Genomic DNA, 16,932 nt, shown 5'->3' with positions numbered 1-16,932 from the left:
GGTGTGTGTGGTGTGGTCTGTGACCTGGGGGCCACAGAGCAAGGCACCCTCCTGGGAGTCGGAGGGGACAGGGGCGGCCGCCCAGGGAGGCCCGAGGTCCGTTAAGGGGCGGAGAGGCGAGTTCCGCGGAACATGGACGTCTGGCTGCCCGCCCGCCCGCCCGCGGCGCCCGCTCGGAATCAGGAATACAATATTCGCAGGTCTTTTTCATAAAGGTCGTTATGGGTTTGGAAATTTAAACACCGCCGAGCTGAGTTGAATTGGAAGCCACAGTCTCTAAGCTTGTACATCGTGGAGGGAAAAAATTCAATTAAGTGGGATTTTAGCTGTTTCAATAAAAGTGGACTCTCCCTCCGCGAGATAAGGGCTGCCAGTGCCGCGGCCCCTTTATGAGCCGCGAGTCTCACTTCCCCCCGCGGCGTAATCCTCGCCCGGGACACAATGCCCACAACAGGAAATCAATGTGTGGTCGGATCCATTTGAAAATATAAAATAAACTAATATATGAGTGGAAATTGACTTCCCGTGGATTAAAAGCAGCAGAAATAGCAGGAAATTCTAGCTTGTTAGCAGGAGGGCGTGGCTAGGGGGCCCTGGGTGCCCACGTAGGAGGGATCTCAGGGCCGGAGGGTCTGCCCCCGCCCGCCCCCCCCCCCCCCCGGCGAGGGGGTGCAGTGGCACCCCAGGAGACAGGAGAAAACAAACCCCAGTGACCAGCCCTGCTGGGCAGAGGTGAGAATGAGCCCTTTTATTTTTGTATTTTATGTATTTTTTTAAAATATGTTTTTATAGATTTCAGAGGGGAAGGGAGAGGGCAAGAGAGAAACATCAATGATGATCGCCCACTGGCTCCGCGTCACCCAGAGCCACGGGCCCACCTGTGACTCCACGCTGTCCCCCCACCCCCCTTGCTGGGCAACGGTTTGGGGAACCATGCACCCTCAGCAACCTAGACCCCCCCCACCCCCCGCCCCGCCCCTGGCAGAGCCGCCCCCTTCCCTCTCCCCCTCCCGGCCCCCCAGCACCCCAGCCAGCACCTCTCCAGCTGCGGGGCACGCGTCAGGGCTGCCGCAGCCCCCAGCGTGTCGGACGGGTGGGCAGGGGGGCGCCCACCAGGACGGGCCTGCCCGTGGGGGTTTGCGGTCAGGCACAGCCAGGGAAACGGCTCCACGTGTCGACACTCGGTCTACCGGACGGGACGCCAGCGGGAGGGGTTGGGACTAAATCGGACGCTCGCGTGGCCTGCGCCCAAGGCCAGGCACCCCAGGAAAGTCAGGGCGGCATTGGAGGACCACGAAGCGAACACGCACCCCGGGTGGCGGGCGGGCGGGCGGGCGGGCGGGCAGAGGAGGGTTATTTACAAGAGCCGTGCCCGGTGCGAATCCGAGCAAGATTATTGGTTCCTGACGGAGCTGGTGGCGCTATCTGCCCCTTATCTCCGCCCGAGACTCCGGCTGCATATTAACTGATGTCCGAGCTTTAATTGGGAACAGAGCGGCCACATCACAGGTCGCTCTCCCGTCATCCGTCTCGTGTCCACGCCGGCCCGTGGGGGCAGGAGACTCGGAGCCAGCCGTCCGCCGGCGGGGTGGCCTCCCTGCGGCCCAGACCTGGCAGAAGACTCTGTTCACACCCACACGCGGGTACCAGCCTGCATAGGTGCTCGCGACCAGGGGAGTGCCGATCAGGGCTGTGTTTTAATGAGAGAGAGATGTCTGCTGATTTCAGGGAGGGAGAGAGAGAGGGAGGGAGAGAGAGAGGGAGGGAGAGAGAAAGGGAGGTCTGTGATGAGAGAGAATCGATGGTCTGCCTCCTGCACGCCCTGCCCTGGGGATGGAGCCCGAAACCCAGGCATGTCCCCTGACCGGGAATCGGACCGTGACCTCCCGGTTCACAGGTCACACTCCACCCCGGAGCCACGCCGGCCGGGCAGGGCTGTACTTCACAAAGGAGCTGGGGACACGGCTCTTTCCTCTTCCCTCGGAGCCAGCAGGGCCTCCCGTGAGGACGGCGCTCACTTGGGAGTGAAGGGCGGCCACAGCCTCACGCTCAGCCTCAGCGACCGGGGAGGATGGGCTCTGGTCAGGGGTGACGGAGGGGCCGGGGTGCCCTGTGCCCCCCTCCCGCAGCCAGGCCTTGGAGTAGCCCTGGGGGTTCCCGGGGGGCAGGGGCAGTGACAGCCGGAGAATCCAGGGTGCCCGGGGGGCGGGGGCAGCGACAGCCGGAGGGTCTGGGGTCCCCGGGGGGCAGGGGCAGCGACAGCCAGAGGATCCGGGGTGCCCGGGGGGCGGGGGCAGCGACAGCCGCCCGCGTGAGCCATGAACGTGCGGTCTAACAAGCTGCATCCCGATGGTCACGGTGCGCAATGAGGTTGCGTCGGATTGGTTAATTCCTGGCACCAAAATCCTCCTACAAGTGTAGGCACCGGATTTTGTTGTTGTTAATTCTCACCTGGGGATATTATTTCCCCTTGATTTTTTTTTTTTTTTTAATTGATTTCAGGGAGGAAGGGAGAAGAAGAGAGAGAGAGAAACATCCATGATGAGAGAGAATCACTGATCGGCTGCCTCCTGCACACCCCCCACTGGGGATCGAGCCCGCAACCCAGGCCTGTGCCCTTGGCCGGAATCGAACCCGGGACCCTTCCGTCTGCAGGCCGACACTCTAGCCACTGAGCCACGCCGGCCAGGGCTTTCCGCTTGATTTTGAGAGAGAGTGGAAGGGAGGAGAAGAGAGAAAGAGAGAGGAGCTTCAATGTGAGGGAGACACATTGCTTGCTTGCCTCCTGCACATGCCCTCGGCCGGAATCAAACCCGGGACCCTCCAGTCCGAGGGCCGGCGCTCTACCCACTGAGCAACACCGGCCAGGGGGGCACCTGATTTTTTGAAACGTCATTTGGAGCAAAAAAGGGTAGGTCATTACTAATATTTCTCTTTTTTTTTGTAAATCAATCAAAATCATCCCTACTCTTCGGTCAGACGGGAATGTTGCCGCGGGAGTTGGGCGATTCGCCTCTGTGTCCCGAGAGGGGGAAGGCGAAAGCCCACTCCAGCGATCGATGGTGGGTGCGGGGGGCTCTCCAACGGCAGGGCTGACGCCTTGGCGGTGTTGGCCCAGGGTGCGTGCGGGCAGGCCCAGCGCACCGAGCCCCGGGCCCGGCGGCGGCCAGGGCTCCTGTGGGGTCTCACACGGGCCTTTGTGCCCTCGGCCCCAGGACAGCTGAGCTGAAGGTGGGCCCGGGCCGCACGCCGGTTTTGAGCGGAGTGCAGGGTCTCGGGGGCGCGTCCACTGAGGGTGGGGCCCAGGTCGGGAGGGGAGGGGTCCCGGGACAGGAGGGCACACAGTGGACTCAGACGAACATGGAGACGTCGAACCCCCAGGCCCCAGGGCCCCCTCTGTGCTCACGTCCCAGCCTCACGTGGTCCACCCTCTGCTCCTGACCTTCAACCACAGTCCGAGCTGCCACGCCCAGAGGCGAGTGGCCGTGTCTCTGAGCACAGCTGGAGGGCGGAGCGCCGGCCGGCCCGGGAGAGGTGGGGACGTGGGGTCTGCCTGTGGGAGTCTGTGTGTCTGTGTGATGTTTTGTGTCGCCTGGCGTGTGTGTCTGCGTGTCTGCCTGTGTCTGAGTACCTGCTTCCGTTGGGGTGCAGTGGTCTGAGGACGGCAGGGCGGAGGCTGGGTCCCAGGGCCCCCAGACTGAGCGGGCAGCACCCGGGGGTCTGGACGGGGAGGGGGGGGCGGGTCGTCAGGTTAGGGCACCTGGGCAGCCCCAGTGAGCGGCAGCCGGAGGGACGGGCTGGGGTAACCAGGCAGGATGACCCACAGGGACGCCCCCAGCCGCCCGGCTGGCGGTTCCGGTAGCAGCCCCGGCCCAGTGCCCGCTCCTGGCCCCCCTCGGCCACGCTGTCCCTGGGTGGGCAGGGCAGGGCTGAGCTGGCCTCCCTCTGGACGTGCCTCGCGAGCGGCCTGCAGCGGCTCTGTGACCACCTCATCGACCGCCCGGCCCGTTAACTAATTAATTAATTAATGAATTAGGGGCATCTCGGAGGGCGGCGGCGAGGGCCACGCCGGGAGCACATAAACGAGTGTTGAAGCCACGCCGGAGTGTGCCGAGGGCTTTTCATTAGACAAACCTATAAAATTACTTGCCTCATTATGTATTTTCGCCACTTCCCGGCCTCCCGCGCCTGCCCCGCCCGCCTCCCGCCTCCCGCCCGCCCTAAGTGCCTATTTGAAATCAATTTCTCTAATAACGGGCGTAATGAGCTCATCAATTAGGGCTGCCATAACCGAGTGTCACCGCTCGCCCTTATCAGTTAAACTCCGGGACTCATTCCACGCTTCATCTGTCACGGCCCAGGACGCCGCTGCTGCTCCGCCCGATAGGGAGACCCGGCCCCATAGGGAGACCCTGCCCCATAGGGAGACCCAGTCCCATAGGGAGACCCCACCCCATAGGGAGACCCAGCCCATAGGGAGACCCCGCCCCATAGGGAGACCCCGTCCCATAGGGAGACCCAGCCCATAGGGAGACCCACCCCATAGGGAGACCCACCCCATAGGGAGACCCCACCCCATAGGGAGACCCACCCCATAGGGAGACCCAGCCCATAGGGAGACCCCACCCCATAGGGAGACCCACCCCATAGGGAGACCCCACCCCATAGGGAGACCCACCCCATAGGGAGACCCACCCCATAGGGAGACCCACCCCATAGGGAGACCCCACCCCATAGGGAGACCCACCCCATAGGGAGACCCACCCCATAGGGAGACCTGTCCCATAGGGAGACCCCACCTCATAGGGAGACCCCACCCCATAGGGAGACCCTGACCCATAGGGAGACCCCACCCCATAGGGAGACCCCGTCCCATAGGGAGACCCACCCCATAGGGAGACCCCACCCCATAGGGAGACCCACCCCATAGGGAGACCCACCCCATAGGGAGACCTGTCCCATAGGGAGACCCCACCTCATAGGGAGACCCACTCCATAGGGAGACCCACCCCATAGGGAGACCCACCCCATAGGGAGACCTGTCCCATAGGGAGACCCCACCCCATAGGCAGACCCCACCCCATAGGGAGACCCACCCCATAGGGAGACCCGGCCCCACAGGGAGACCCCGCTCCACAGGGAGACCCCGGCCTTCCTACTGGCTGAGGGGGGCGGTGGGAGGACAATGGGACGGCTGCCACCTGGCTGGGAGCGACCAGGGCCAGGGCTGGGCCGACCCTCGTGAGCAGTCCTGGACGACATGCCAGCAGAGAAGACGATCCCACATGGAAAAGCCCCCCACGCCTTCCTGCCCGCCTCACCCTCTAACGCCCCACAGGCCGCTGCCCTGAGGCCTCGAGTCTCCCCAAGGCCCTGGCTCCAGGGCTCGGTGGCAGAGCTGTGGCCGACACAGTGAGGCGTGTCCTCTGCCCCGCAGCCCGGGGTCCGTGACCGGAGGGGCCGCTGAGGGGCCGGGACAGGGCAGAGGGAGGAACTGCCCGGGAGACACCTGAGGGGCGGTGGGCGAGGCGGCACCCTCAGGAGGAGCGGGCAGCGAGGGGACCCACACAGACAGGTGGACACACGGACCGAGAGGCAGGGGACGGACAGGTGGCGGGTGGCCAGCTCGGAGCTACTGAGCCCACTCCCCCGGCAGGGCAGGAGGGTCACGTTGGGGTCCCCGGCGCCTCAGACGCGTCTCTGTGGCTGCGTGTCCCCCCAGAAGTGGGGGCTGCCTGAGAGGCACCGGGGGACCAGGGTCCCAGACTCAGAGCGTCCGCGTGTCTCCCCAGCCAGACACCCTCCGGGAGGCGAGGAGACTTGGCCTGCATCTCGGGGGACGAGGCAGAGTGGGGCCACCCTCCCCCCACCCCGCCTCTGTGCCCAACCACGCCCTGCAGCCCCCTCCCCCAGGGCAGCCCCCAACGCTGGCCTGCCCCCCATCCTGGGTGCCCCTCATTCTGCCCCAGCCTGCACCCGCTCTGGGAAACTCCAGAAGCCCTGGGCTAGCATGAACAGACCCGGTCCAGGGACAGAGCCAGGGGACCCAGGGGAAGTGTGGGGGGCAGGGGCCGGGGAGGGGCGGGGTGGGGCGCCCTGAGGCTGGGGGTGAGCGGTGTGTGTCCCAGCCTTGTCATAAGCAGCTGCTCTTCTCGTTAGGGGAAAGCCATCAGTGGACTCAGCAGCAGCTTCCAGGAATCTCTGACCGCACAGCCTGCCCGGTCAGCTGCCTCCTCCGGGCTGTCCTCCGGGCTGCCCCCCCCCCCACCGCCTCCCCCTGCAGGAGGGCAGGTGCAGCCACCGTGTGTGGCCCATCCTGGTGGGGAAGGCTGCCCCAGCCCTGCCCTGGGCCCAGCCCCCCTGCCCTGGGCTCAGGGGGGCCCAGAACTTGGGGTGATTGAGCTGGGGTCCCAGGAGACAGCCCTCCTGGGACTCAGCCCTGTGGCGTCCCTCCCACAGGCCATGGGACAAGAACCTGAGGGCACCCACCTGCTGGGTCCCCCCTCCACGCACTGGTGGGGCCTGGGCCCTGGGCCGTAGAGAAGTCCCTGTGGGAGGTCAGGAGGTCGGCGTGGACGCAAAGCAGGGACCCCGCAGGGGGTCCAGGGCAGCCACACACGGGTGGTCCCTGCCTGGCTGGGGGGCAGGGCCGGGGGCTCTGAGCAGAGGAGGGGCATGGCCAGGGCAGAGGTGACTGATGGGGGGTGGTGACACCGTGGAGCCCACAGGTGTGGGGTCGAGAGCAGAGGCCAGGGACTGGGCTGGGGCACGTGGAGGTGAGGGGGAAGGGAAGAAGGGGGGAGGGGAGGTGTAGGGCCTTGGCCAGAGGAGGGAGGGTCAGCTGGGCCAGATGATCCCAGAATGACCCCCCGTGGGGGTGTAATTTGGGGCCCGTGGGATTTAGTGACGTGGAAGCTCATGGTGGGGGACAAGCTCGGGAGGTGGGGTGGAGAGGTGAGCGGACAGGGAAGGAGGGAAGAGGGGGTGAGGGAGGTGGGGTGGAGAGGTGAGCAGACAGGGAAGGAGGAAGAGGGGGTGAGGGAGGTGGGGTGGAGAGGTGAGCGGACAGGGAAGGAGGGAAGAGGGGGTGAGGGAGGTGGGGGACAGGTGAGGCAGGGCTGGCCCAGGTGCCGTGGAGGCTGGGAGGTTGGACAGCTCCCGCGGGTCACCGGCCTCAGGAGAGGAGGGGCAGAGGCCTCAGGGTATGTGGGGTGGGGGGCCCAGCCCTGGACCGGGTCCCTGGCACCGTGGTGAGCCGCCCTGCGGGGGAGCCCGTCCCTTGGCCACCCAACGCCTTGCCATCAGACTGCCTGGGCCTCACCCGGGGACCCGTCCAGGCCCTCACGGGGAACAGACCCGGGTGCGGAGCGTGGTCTGCAGTGCCCACCGAGGTGGCTGAGCACCTTTGGGTTGTCCCAGGCCCGGGCAGGCCAGAGAGTGGCCACAGAGGTCCCTGCTTCGTCGGGGCACTCACGCCTCGTCCCTTTCCCGGGAAGGGCGGGGGCGGGGACATTGTGGGCGGAGACTCAGGACGAGGCTTCCTCTCTCAGGCTCCGCCCCCACGTGTGATGGGAACACCTCCCCCCACACACCACCGGAGTCCACATCCCAGCTGCACCCTCCTGCCTCAGTTTCCCTGACGACAGAACGAGGCTGTGGGACCAACCTAGGGGTGAGAGAGCCATGGATGATGCACACAAGCTACCGGCTGCACTGACGCTAAGTCCAGCGGAGGGCGGGTGCCCAGGTAACCAGCTGCCCAGGTAACCAGCTGCCAGGTAACCAGCTGCCAGGTAACCAGCTGCCCAGGTAACCAGCTGCCAGGTAACCAGCTGCCCAGGTAACCAGCTGTCAGGTAACCCAGCTGCCCAGGTAACCAGCTGCCCAGATAACCCAGCTGCCCAGGTAACCAGCTGCCAGGTAACCAGCTGCCCAGGTAACCAGCTGCCCAGGTAACCAGCTATCAGGTAACCCAGCTGCCAGGTAACCCAGCTGCCCAGGTAACCAGCTCCCAGGTAACCCAGCTGCCAGGTAACCAGCTGCCCAGGTAACCAGCTGCCCAGGTAACCAGCTGCCCAGGTAACCCAGCTGCCAGGTAACCAGCTGCCCAGGTAACCCAGCTGCCCAGGTAACCAGCTGTCAGGTAACCCAGCTGCCAGGTAACCCAGCTGCCCAGGTAACCAGCTGCCAGGTAACCAGCTGCCCAGGTAACCCAGCTGCCAGGTAACCAGCTGCCCAGGTAACCAGCTATCAGGTAACCCAGCTGCCCAGGTAACCCAGCTGCCAGGTAACCAGCTGCCCAGGTAACCAGCTGCCCAGGTAACCAGCTGCCCAGGTAACCCAGCTGCCAGGTAACCAGCTGCCCAGGTAACCCAGCTGCCCAGGTAACCAGCTGTCAGGTAACCCAGCTGCCAGGTAACCCAGCTGCCCAGGTAACCAGTTGCCCAGGTAACCCAGCTGCCAGGTAACCCAGCTGCCCAGGTAACCAGCTGCCAGGTAACCAGCTGCCCAGGTAACCCAGCTGCCAGGTAACCAGCTGCCCAGGTAACCAGCTGCCCAGGTAACCCAGCTGCCAGGTAACCAGCTGCCCAGGTAACCCAGCTGCCAGGTAACCAGCTGCCCAGGTAACCCAGCTGCCAGGTAACCAGCTGCCCAGGTAACCAGCTGCCAGGTAACCAGCTGCTATTGTGCCGCCTCCTGAGCTGTGGGGAAGGCCAGGGAGGGCGGGGCCCAGGGCTGGGAATGGGGCAGGAGGCCAACCTGGACATGGAGGGCATTCAGGGATGCAGCTGGGTGTGGCCTGGGGGAGGTCACAAGGCCAAGCTGGCCAAGCCCCTGGCCGGGCCCCCCTCAGAAGCCCTGAGTCAGCCCCAACCAGCTCCCAGCACCCACACCTTCCGGGGGGACCAGCCAGCCCCCTTTTGGCGGCGGCCCCTCACTCAGCTGAACGGAGGGACCCAGAGTGGCCCACAGGCCCACCGCCCAGGCACAGACCCCCCCCCCAAGCTCCCCTGGGCGTTGGGGCCCCCCCCCGCCCAAGCCCAAGGGCACCTTGAACCATGAAGGCACCAGCCCCTCCCGTTTCCCCTCCCTGTGCGGGTGCCGCTCACGCCCCAAAGCTCAGGCGCTGGGGGAACAGAAGTGGCTCTCGCCAGCGGCCTCCAGGAGGCTGGGCAGCGGGCCATCAGCACCAGCACCCGGCAGGCAGCCTGCACCCCAGGAGGAGGGGCGGACCCGGGGCTGCAGGGGTGAGGCTGCTGTGAGGTCCCTGACCCGGGGCTGCAGGGGTGAGGTCCCTGACCCGGGGGCTGCAGGGGTGAGGCTGGGCTGAGTGGGTGGGTGGGCGGGCGGCAGGGACAGGGTTAAGCGCCGGCCTCCCTCCCAGCCTGGAAATGGCTCTCTGGTTCCGGAATGACTCTGCTCCCCTCTTAATCTGTATTTTACGAGTGAGAAGCTTTGCATTATGCAAATCGTTAGATAGGAACAGGTGACATTTCAGCAAAGAACATGAGCGGCCGGGGCCGCGGGCGCCGCTGATTTAGACATTAGTATTTGTCACCAGGGTGGCGGGGGCGGAGGGGCTCGGCGCTCACACCTTAAGGTGGAAGTCTGCGCCCACACCCACACCCACACTGGGGAGGTGGGGGTGGGGGGGCACCCAGGCAGCGGGTCCCTGTGCCGGGTGTGGGTCCATGGCCCGGCCGCCTAGCTCCACTCACAGGTGAGGGACGCGAGGGAGGTCTGGGGTCTCCTCCTGGACCTGGGCAGGGTCCGGCCAGGCGCAGGCGGGCTGTCAGGTGCCAGGGCCCCGCCCCCACCCCGTCCTGGGTGCACTGTGCCCAGCTGGCTCTCCGGGTCTCGCTCTCCAGCACGGCCCACCTGGGCGCCAGCACCCATGCGCCCAGGGCTGCCCCCCATTCTGTGGACCCCGCCCCAATCTGCCCACGGAGCGCCCCCCCCGCCCCTGCTCGCCACCCCCCTCCACAGGGGGGCGCTCTCCCACCCCGGAGCCCAGCCAGGGCCTCCCATCCGTCACCCCCTGTCAGATGCACCCACCGTCCACGCCCTGAAGCTGTCAGAGAGGAAATGGACGAGAGCGAAGTGAGGGGCCACCGCACTCCACGGGGGAGCCCCGCGGCCCCCCGTTTTCTAGCTGCCTGACAACGCTCTCCCTCTCCTTGGCTCCCGAGCCCCGAGCCCCGAGCCCCGTGGGGAATGAGACGCTGCCACGCAGCCCCCAGCGGCCACGGCGCCTGAGCACCCCCCCACTGCTGCCGGGCGGTCGGCTCCCCGTGAGGCTCTGCCATCCGGCTCCAGGCAGGGCTGCAGCAGCCACACGGGGCGGCCTGTGGGACCAGCCCCAGACGGACAGACGGACAGACAGACAGATGGAGAGGCGCCCGTTCACCTGCAGAGCCCGGGTGGACCCCAGACCACGGGCTTCCTCACGGCTCACCGGGCGGCTCCAGCTGCTGCGACCTTCGAACCCTTGGCCTCCAGCTCCCGCAGCCTGGGATGGGGGGCGTCAGGTGGCAGCCCCACCCGCTCTGGGCAGCCCTCGCCGGGAGGGGTGAACTCCCCTCCGTCCAGAGGCGCCCAGGTGCCCTGGGAGGGAGGGAGGGAGGGAGGGAGGGAAGTCCGCTGGGGGCCCCAGGGGTGGGAGCCGCCTCCTGCTGCCTTAGGGCGCTGACCCCCAAGGGGAGCCGGAGGAAGATGGGGTGCATCTGTGCATGGGGGGCTGTTGGCAGCTCAGGGGAGCAGTCACCCTGAACAGCTCGACACACAGGAGGTGCTCAATAAACGTGGGTGAACAGACACAGCACCACCTTCTCTTTTTATTTCCTTGGGGGGACATGGGGGGTGCCCAGTGCCCAAGGCTGTGGGTCAGGGGCTCTGCCCACTGGACGTGTAGGAACTGAGCCCCCCCACCGTCCCAGAACCCCCCATGCAGCCCCCATCCAACCCCCCAGGCCGCCTCCCAGCCCCGCCCCGGAGCGCCCCCCTCAGTGACAGTTACGGGAGGAGCGGGCGGCTGGTTGGACATCAGCATCGGAACAGGAAGCTCCACCAGCCGTGTCAGCGGTCCTCCCCGCGGCCCTGACGTCCGAGCCGGCTGAGCAGTGGACAGACTGGGTCTCTCCTGAGGGAAGGGCTGGGAGCTGCAGGGGAGGGCCGAGAGGGAGGGTGTGGGGAGCAGTGCGGCCAGCAGGCCCCAGTCCCCCCCCCATGCGGACGCCTGGCTTTGAACCGCGGGCTCCCAGCAGCAGGGTCCCGTCCCACTCCCTCCCCCGGGCAGTGTCGGGTGTCGGTGTGGGGGCACCCATGGACACTGAGGCAGAGACACGCACACAACACACTTATACATGAAGACACACACAACTCACACGCACACATAACAGGCTCACATACAGCACCCCACAGGCCACAGGGCTCAGCCCCCAGCACCTCCCCCACACCCCCAGGCCCCGCCCCTTCACCTGCCCGCCCCGCCCCGACCCCAGCCACGCCCCACGGATCCGAGGGATTTTCTAAAAACCTGCAGGCAGCACAGACCCGCACGCCCGTGTCCCCTCTGTCCCTGCGTGAGCCCCAGGCTTGGGCCCCGGGGCCTATGGATACCCCTCTGCCCTCCAGGCCCTGGCAGCAGGGGGGCCGCCCCATCCGCAGACCCCGCCCGGCCTGGCCATGCTTGCCTCACAGTCAGAGGGTGGAGGCCCAGAGGACTGGCAGGGGCCACTCCCCTGCCACTTCCCAGGGGCAGTGACCACCCTCCCTGCAGGCCCAGGGCCAGCCAGTCCCTGGGTACCACCCCTGCAGCGGGCAAGCCCCCCCCACACCAGCAGGCACGTTTCAGAGCAGGCCCCCGGGCCCTCACCCCTTCCTCCCTCTGCTCGGGTCCCTGCCCACGTCCACAGCTCCCCTCCCTCCACCGGGGCCTGTCCGTCACCCCTGGCCCCGCTCCGCCCCGCTCCGGCCCAGGCCACCGTCGCCACCAAGGCCCCCACAGCCAGGGCATCACTGCTCCCCAGCTGCTGCCCCTGACCTCTGCCCCCTGACCTCTCAGGCGCTGGGGGAAGTGTGGCTGGCGGGCAAGGCTGGGAGCTGCGGGTGGTGAGTGGGGGGTGCCAGAGACAAAGGTGGTCAGCAGAAGACAGGGCTCCGGGCAGCTGGGCAGCAGAGGGGCAGGGGCTGGGCAGGGTGCAGGGGGCAGGGGGCGGGGGGCAGAGTGCAGGGGGCGGGACTTGTGGTGGGGGCAGGGGGTGTAGCTGGGGACGGGATGGAGCTGAGGGGGCGGGGGGCGGGGGGCATGGCTGGGGACGGGGTGGACCTGAGGGTGCGGGAAAGGGGGGTCACGGCTGGGGCGGGCGTCTGGACTCCAGGGAGGTGGGTATGGCAGGCATGGGCTGCGGCGGCCCTTGGCCACCTGAGAGCTCATGGCTCTCCCTCCCGCAGCCTCAACAGACGGACACGATGGGGCAAGTCCCGGGAGGCTTCACAGGAGGGTCCTGGAGGCCCTGAGGTGAGCGTCGCCCCGGCCTGGTAACGAGCCCATCGACCCGGCCAGGGGGACGGGGCACAGCCCAGGCAGCCACTGCCCACCTGGCCCTGCTCGGAGGGCCTTGCTGGGCACGGGGGCAGGGCAGCCACCTGGCCAGCCGGCCCCTCCTCGGGAGAAGGACAGGATGGGCTCGGCGGAGCCGGGCCGTGACACTGTCACTGCAGCGCCGCACCCACGGCCGCAGCCAAGGACAGGCGGGAGGCTCTGTCCAGCAGGCAAGGATGGGAGGGCACGGGACGGAGGTGCTGGGGGAGCGGGGAGAAGGGAGGCTGGGGGCGGGCCGTGCTGCCCCTCCAAGTGGGAGGAGGTGCTCCCCTGCCCCCCACCCCCTCACCCCCCAGGGGAGCCGAGGATGGGGGGCCTGCCAGTCATCTGTCTCCCCCAGGAGGCGGTTTGGCGCCCTCTGGCCCTAAATGAGCAACCTCCCTCCCAGCCTGGGGCATTGGCTGGAGCTGAGGCCGAGGCTGTCCTGCGGCCGGTGGGGGTGCAGCTGGACCCCCTGACACCCTGGGCAGAGGGGACCCTGAGGAGGGCGGGGGGGCCCGGGCAGCTGGGAGGAGCCCCCCCAGGCCACGCCACCCCGGCGGCCTCACCCCGCCATTCCACCTTAAATGGCTGTGATGGCCCGCGCCCCGCTGCGCTCACGCTAATATTGGCTCCAATAAAGAGCAGATCAGGACTGAAGTCGACTGGTCTTATCGCACAGTCAGAACCGATGGCGGCGGCGTCGTAAAGATCCTATTTAATCTCCCGCCCATCTATCACCGCCGCCCGCGCCCTCTTTGTGCTCATTACGAAAGCAAAGCAGATCTGGCGTGAATAAACGCGGGACGAGTGCTCTCGGACGTGCAGCGTGGGGCGGCGGGGGGCGGGGGGGGGCGGGCACGGAATCGGGGCTGAATGATTCCATGACTGTGATTTGAGGGGACAGCCCGCAGTGCCCCACGGCTGCCGTCTGATGAAACACCCCCCAATTGACGGCCGCGCCTGACCAGGCCGCGGCACGAGCACCGTCTAATCACCCATCAGCGCAAGAAGGGGTTCCACTGGGACTCAAATGAAAGGAGATTGGAAGACGACCCTCAATTGAAATTACATTTGTAAATGAGGCGAGGCTGCTCGGAGCGGCAGGCTGGGGGCCCTGCCTCCGAGGAGCCGCTGGCAGCAGCCGGCAGGCCCGTGCACGGGGGCGGCGGGGACGCGGTGGCGCCCAGGGGACCCCTCCGGAGAGAAGGACACCTCGGGGCAGCGCCCCCTGGACCCCACTGCCGCCTCTAAAATGGGGTACAGGGTGGAGGCCTCGCGAGGGAGGAGGGGCAGGGCTGGAGGGTGGAGGTGTCAGGGCCGGCACCACGCCACCCCGTACCCCGCCTCCCAGGGGTGCCCCACCCAACGCAGGGCCCGCACACCTGTCTCCACACACCTGTCTCCGCCACCTCCCTCCCACCCTCACCCGTCCAGTCCATCTGCCTGCGTGTCCCCTCGGGCCCTCCCTGACCCGGGCGTCTGCAGCTGCCCTCCCAGGAGCAGCATGGCAGGGGACGCCGCCCAGCTCAGGGGCTGGGGACAGGAGGCCCTGATCAGCCCGACCGGCCACGTGCCCATGACCTTGGCGGCACATTCCTGCCGGGGTGCAGGGAGAGAGGAGGGAGGGGCGAGCCGGCCCTGCAGGGAGACTGTGACGCCCCGAGAGGACAGTGCTCCTGGGCCTTGAAGCCTGGACCCCGGGGCCTCGCTCCCAGGTGGAGCGGGGCGTGTGGGGGCAGCAGGCGGGACTGGCGGGAGCCGGGAGCTGGCCCCGGCTGGGCCTGCGGGTGGGGTGGGCCGGCAGCAGCTCCTCGCCGGCGGCTTTATGTAAATCAAGGCCTAATGAGCCCGCGGCCGGCATTTGTGTAGAATATCATTTTTTTAATTACGGGGCCGGGGCAGGTTTGGCCGCTGCCTGTTGTGGGGCCAATTACCATAAATCCCGCGGTAACAATTAGCGCGTGTCCCGCTGTTATAATTATGCTCGGCGCTTGTTAATTGGCCTATCTGACTCTTTACTTTTTATGCTGCTCATCTGCTCATTACCGCGGCATTTAATTCAATTAGCACCTTCATTAGCGGGACGGTCTTGTCCAACGTCGGGCCTTGTCAGGGGCCGCTGGCTGAGCAGACAAACAGGCGGTGGCGGCGGCAGCCCGGGAGGCGGGGGGCTGGGGGTCCCGGGAGAGGGGGCTGGGGCTGGGGCTGGGGCTGCCTCGGTGCAGGGACCCCTGTGCCCTCAGAGGCCAGGGCCAGCGGCCACGGAGCAACTCCGGCCCCCAGGCCACCCACGCCCCCCCCCCCGCCCCCATGACCTTCCTCCCGCCACATCCCAGGACGCCCCGGGTTTTGTTTTGTGCCACTCTATTGAAATCGCTCTTCCCTGCCTATTAATTCTCCTAATTAGAATTAAATGAAGCATGCTAAATTGCTAGATTAACCAATAATTAAGCAGCCATCGCACTGCAACTGAACACCCGGAGCTGCTGGCCCTGCTGCTGCCTGCCTCCACTGGGGGCTGGGCCGTGCCAGCGGGCGGGGGCGCAGGGGGGGCAGGGGGGCAGGACGCTGTCCAGACACAGAGGGTCCGGCCACCACGGAACCCTGCCGTGCCCTCGTGACCTTGCGGCTGAGCCGGTCCCTGCAGACCCCGTGGTCTGTGAGGGGCGAGAGCCTGTGAGCCGGGGCGTGGAGAGGGCGCGAGTGCCGGTGGGAGGGTGAGCATGGGGCGGGGGGTGAGGGGTGCCCAGTGTGTGTGAGCACGTGTGAGGGTGCACACATGAGTGACCGAGGGTGCAGCTTGGATGCCCCACGGGGGGCCCGGTGGGGGTAGGGGATGGGGGTCCCTCAGAGTGACCCCCGGCAGCTTGGGTTGGGGGACATAACAGCTCAAGTTAAAAATCCATCGGGGGCTGGGCTCTGGGGAGACCCGGAGACGCCGAGTTCCTGGGGCGGTGACTCGGCCCGGCTGTTCTGAGGCCCAGGGAACAGCTCCCTGCCCTCACGCGTGCCCTCAATGTGGGGACCCCCAACCCGAGCCCCACGGCAGTGAGGGGAAAACAGCCACAGAGGGGTACGGAGGTGCCAAAGCCACAGGACCCTCCCTCCCCCAACCCAACCCAACGGGGAAGGAAGGAGGCGAGGGAGGGGGCGGGGGAGAGGAGGAGGGCAAGAGTGGGCAAGTGGGGAGGAGGGGCGTGGTCCAGGCCCCCCCCCCACACCACATCCCCCAGAACCCACAGGCACAGGGAGGGCCAGTCCCCCGCTGAACCCCCACCACATTCCCGCAAGCTCCTGTTCAGGGACCCTCCTGCACCCATAAGCTCCCTGGGGTTTCCAACCCTGAGCCCCCAGGCACCCCCACAGCGGGGTGCCCCCCTCACCTCCACAGGCCCTGCCCTCCACATCAGCAGGGGCCCCTAGTGGCCACCCTGGGCCCTGCAACAGGGTCCCCCAGGTTCCTCCCACCCGGTCCTGTGGCTCGGAGACCAGCCTACCCCTCTCAGGGCCCACCCTCCGCACCCCACCCTCGATGCCCGGGTGGGGGTCTGCTCCCACCCAGCACATCCGGGCCAGACTCTGCACAGACTCACCAGCTTCCTGGGCCTCAGTTTCCCCGGCGGCAACCCAGGGACGCTCCCTGAGAGGACTGAGGGAGTGGATACTCAGATCCCCCAGCAACGGGGCGCCCTGAGCTGTCAGCACCCGGTCGTGAGCACAGGGGGCTGTGGTTCGGCTGCGGGGCCCTGCGGGAGGCCGGGGGCCCTGCGACAGCCTTGTCCCCCCCCCCGCCCCCCGTCCCCCGCCAGGCTGAGCTCCCCACAGGGGCCCTGGACACCCTCCCTCCAGGCCGCGGCATCGTCGGGGGGCCTTGGCCGTAAACTTCCCTAACAGCCGCTCCTGCAGCCGGAAGATATTGGCTGCGGGAGAAACAATGCGGGAGTGAAATAAGAGTGAGGAAGTTAATTACCCTCTGTGTGTGTGATTTAATTAAAGACGCAGTAAAGTTTTACTGTTCTCCAGGTGCTGATGTTTAGGGCCCCGAAAAGCTATTTGTGCTGCTGAGATGAAAGTGCATTTTAAAGCGTTCCTCCAGCACTTTCACATTTGTTGATAGATTTTTAAATTAAACTTTAAATTGTAATCTAAATTACCTCCAACAATTCATGGTCCCTGTAATGAACTCCCACCGCACCGCTGTCATCCGTCGATGATGGAGTGCGGAATGGCTCCACCGCCGCCGGCTCCCGGCCGAAGCCAAACCCGGGCCCAGGGAGCGGGCACCGGGGCTGGCGGACAGCCGGGCACCGGGCACCGGGCCACCGGGCAGGGCCCCTCGGGGAGCA

The sequence above is a fragment of the Plecotus auritus genome, assembly GCF_963455305.1.
Source record: "Plecotus auritus genome assembly, chromosome: 1".
Classification (NCBI taxonomy): Eukaryota; Metazoa; Chordata; class Mammalia; order Chiroptera; family Vespertilionidae; genus Plecotus; species Plecotus auritus.
This window is presented reverse-complemented; position numbering follows the sequence as displayed.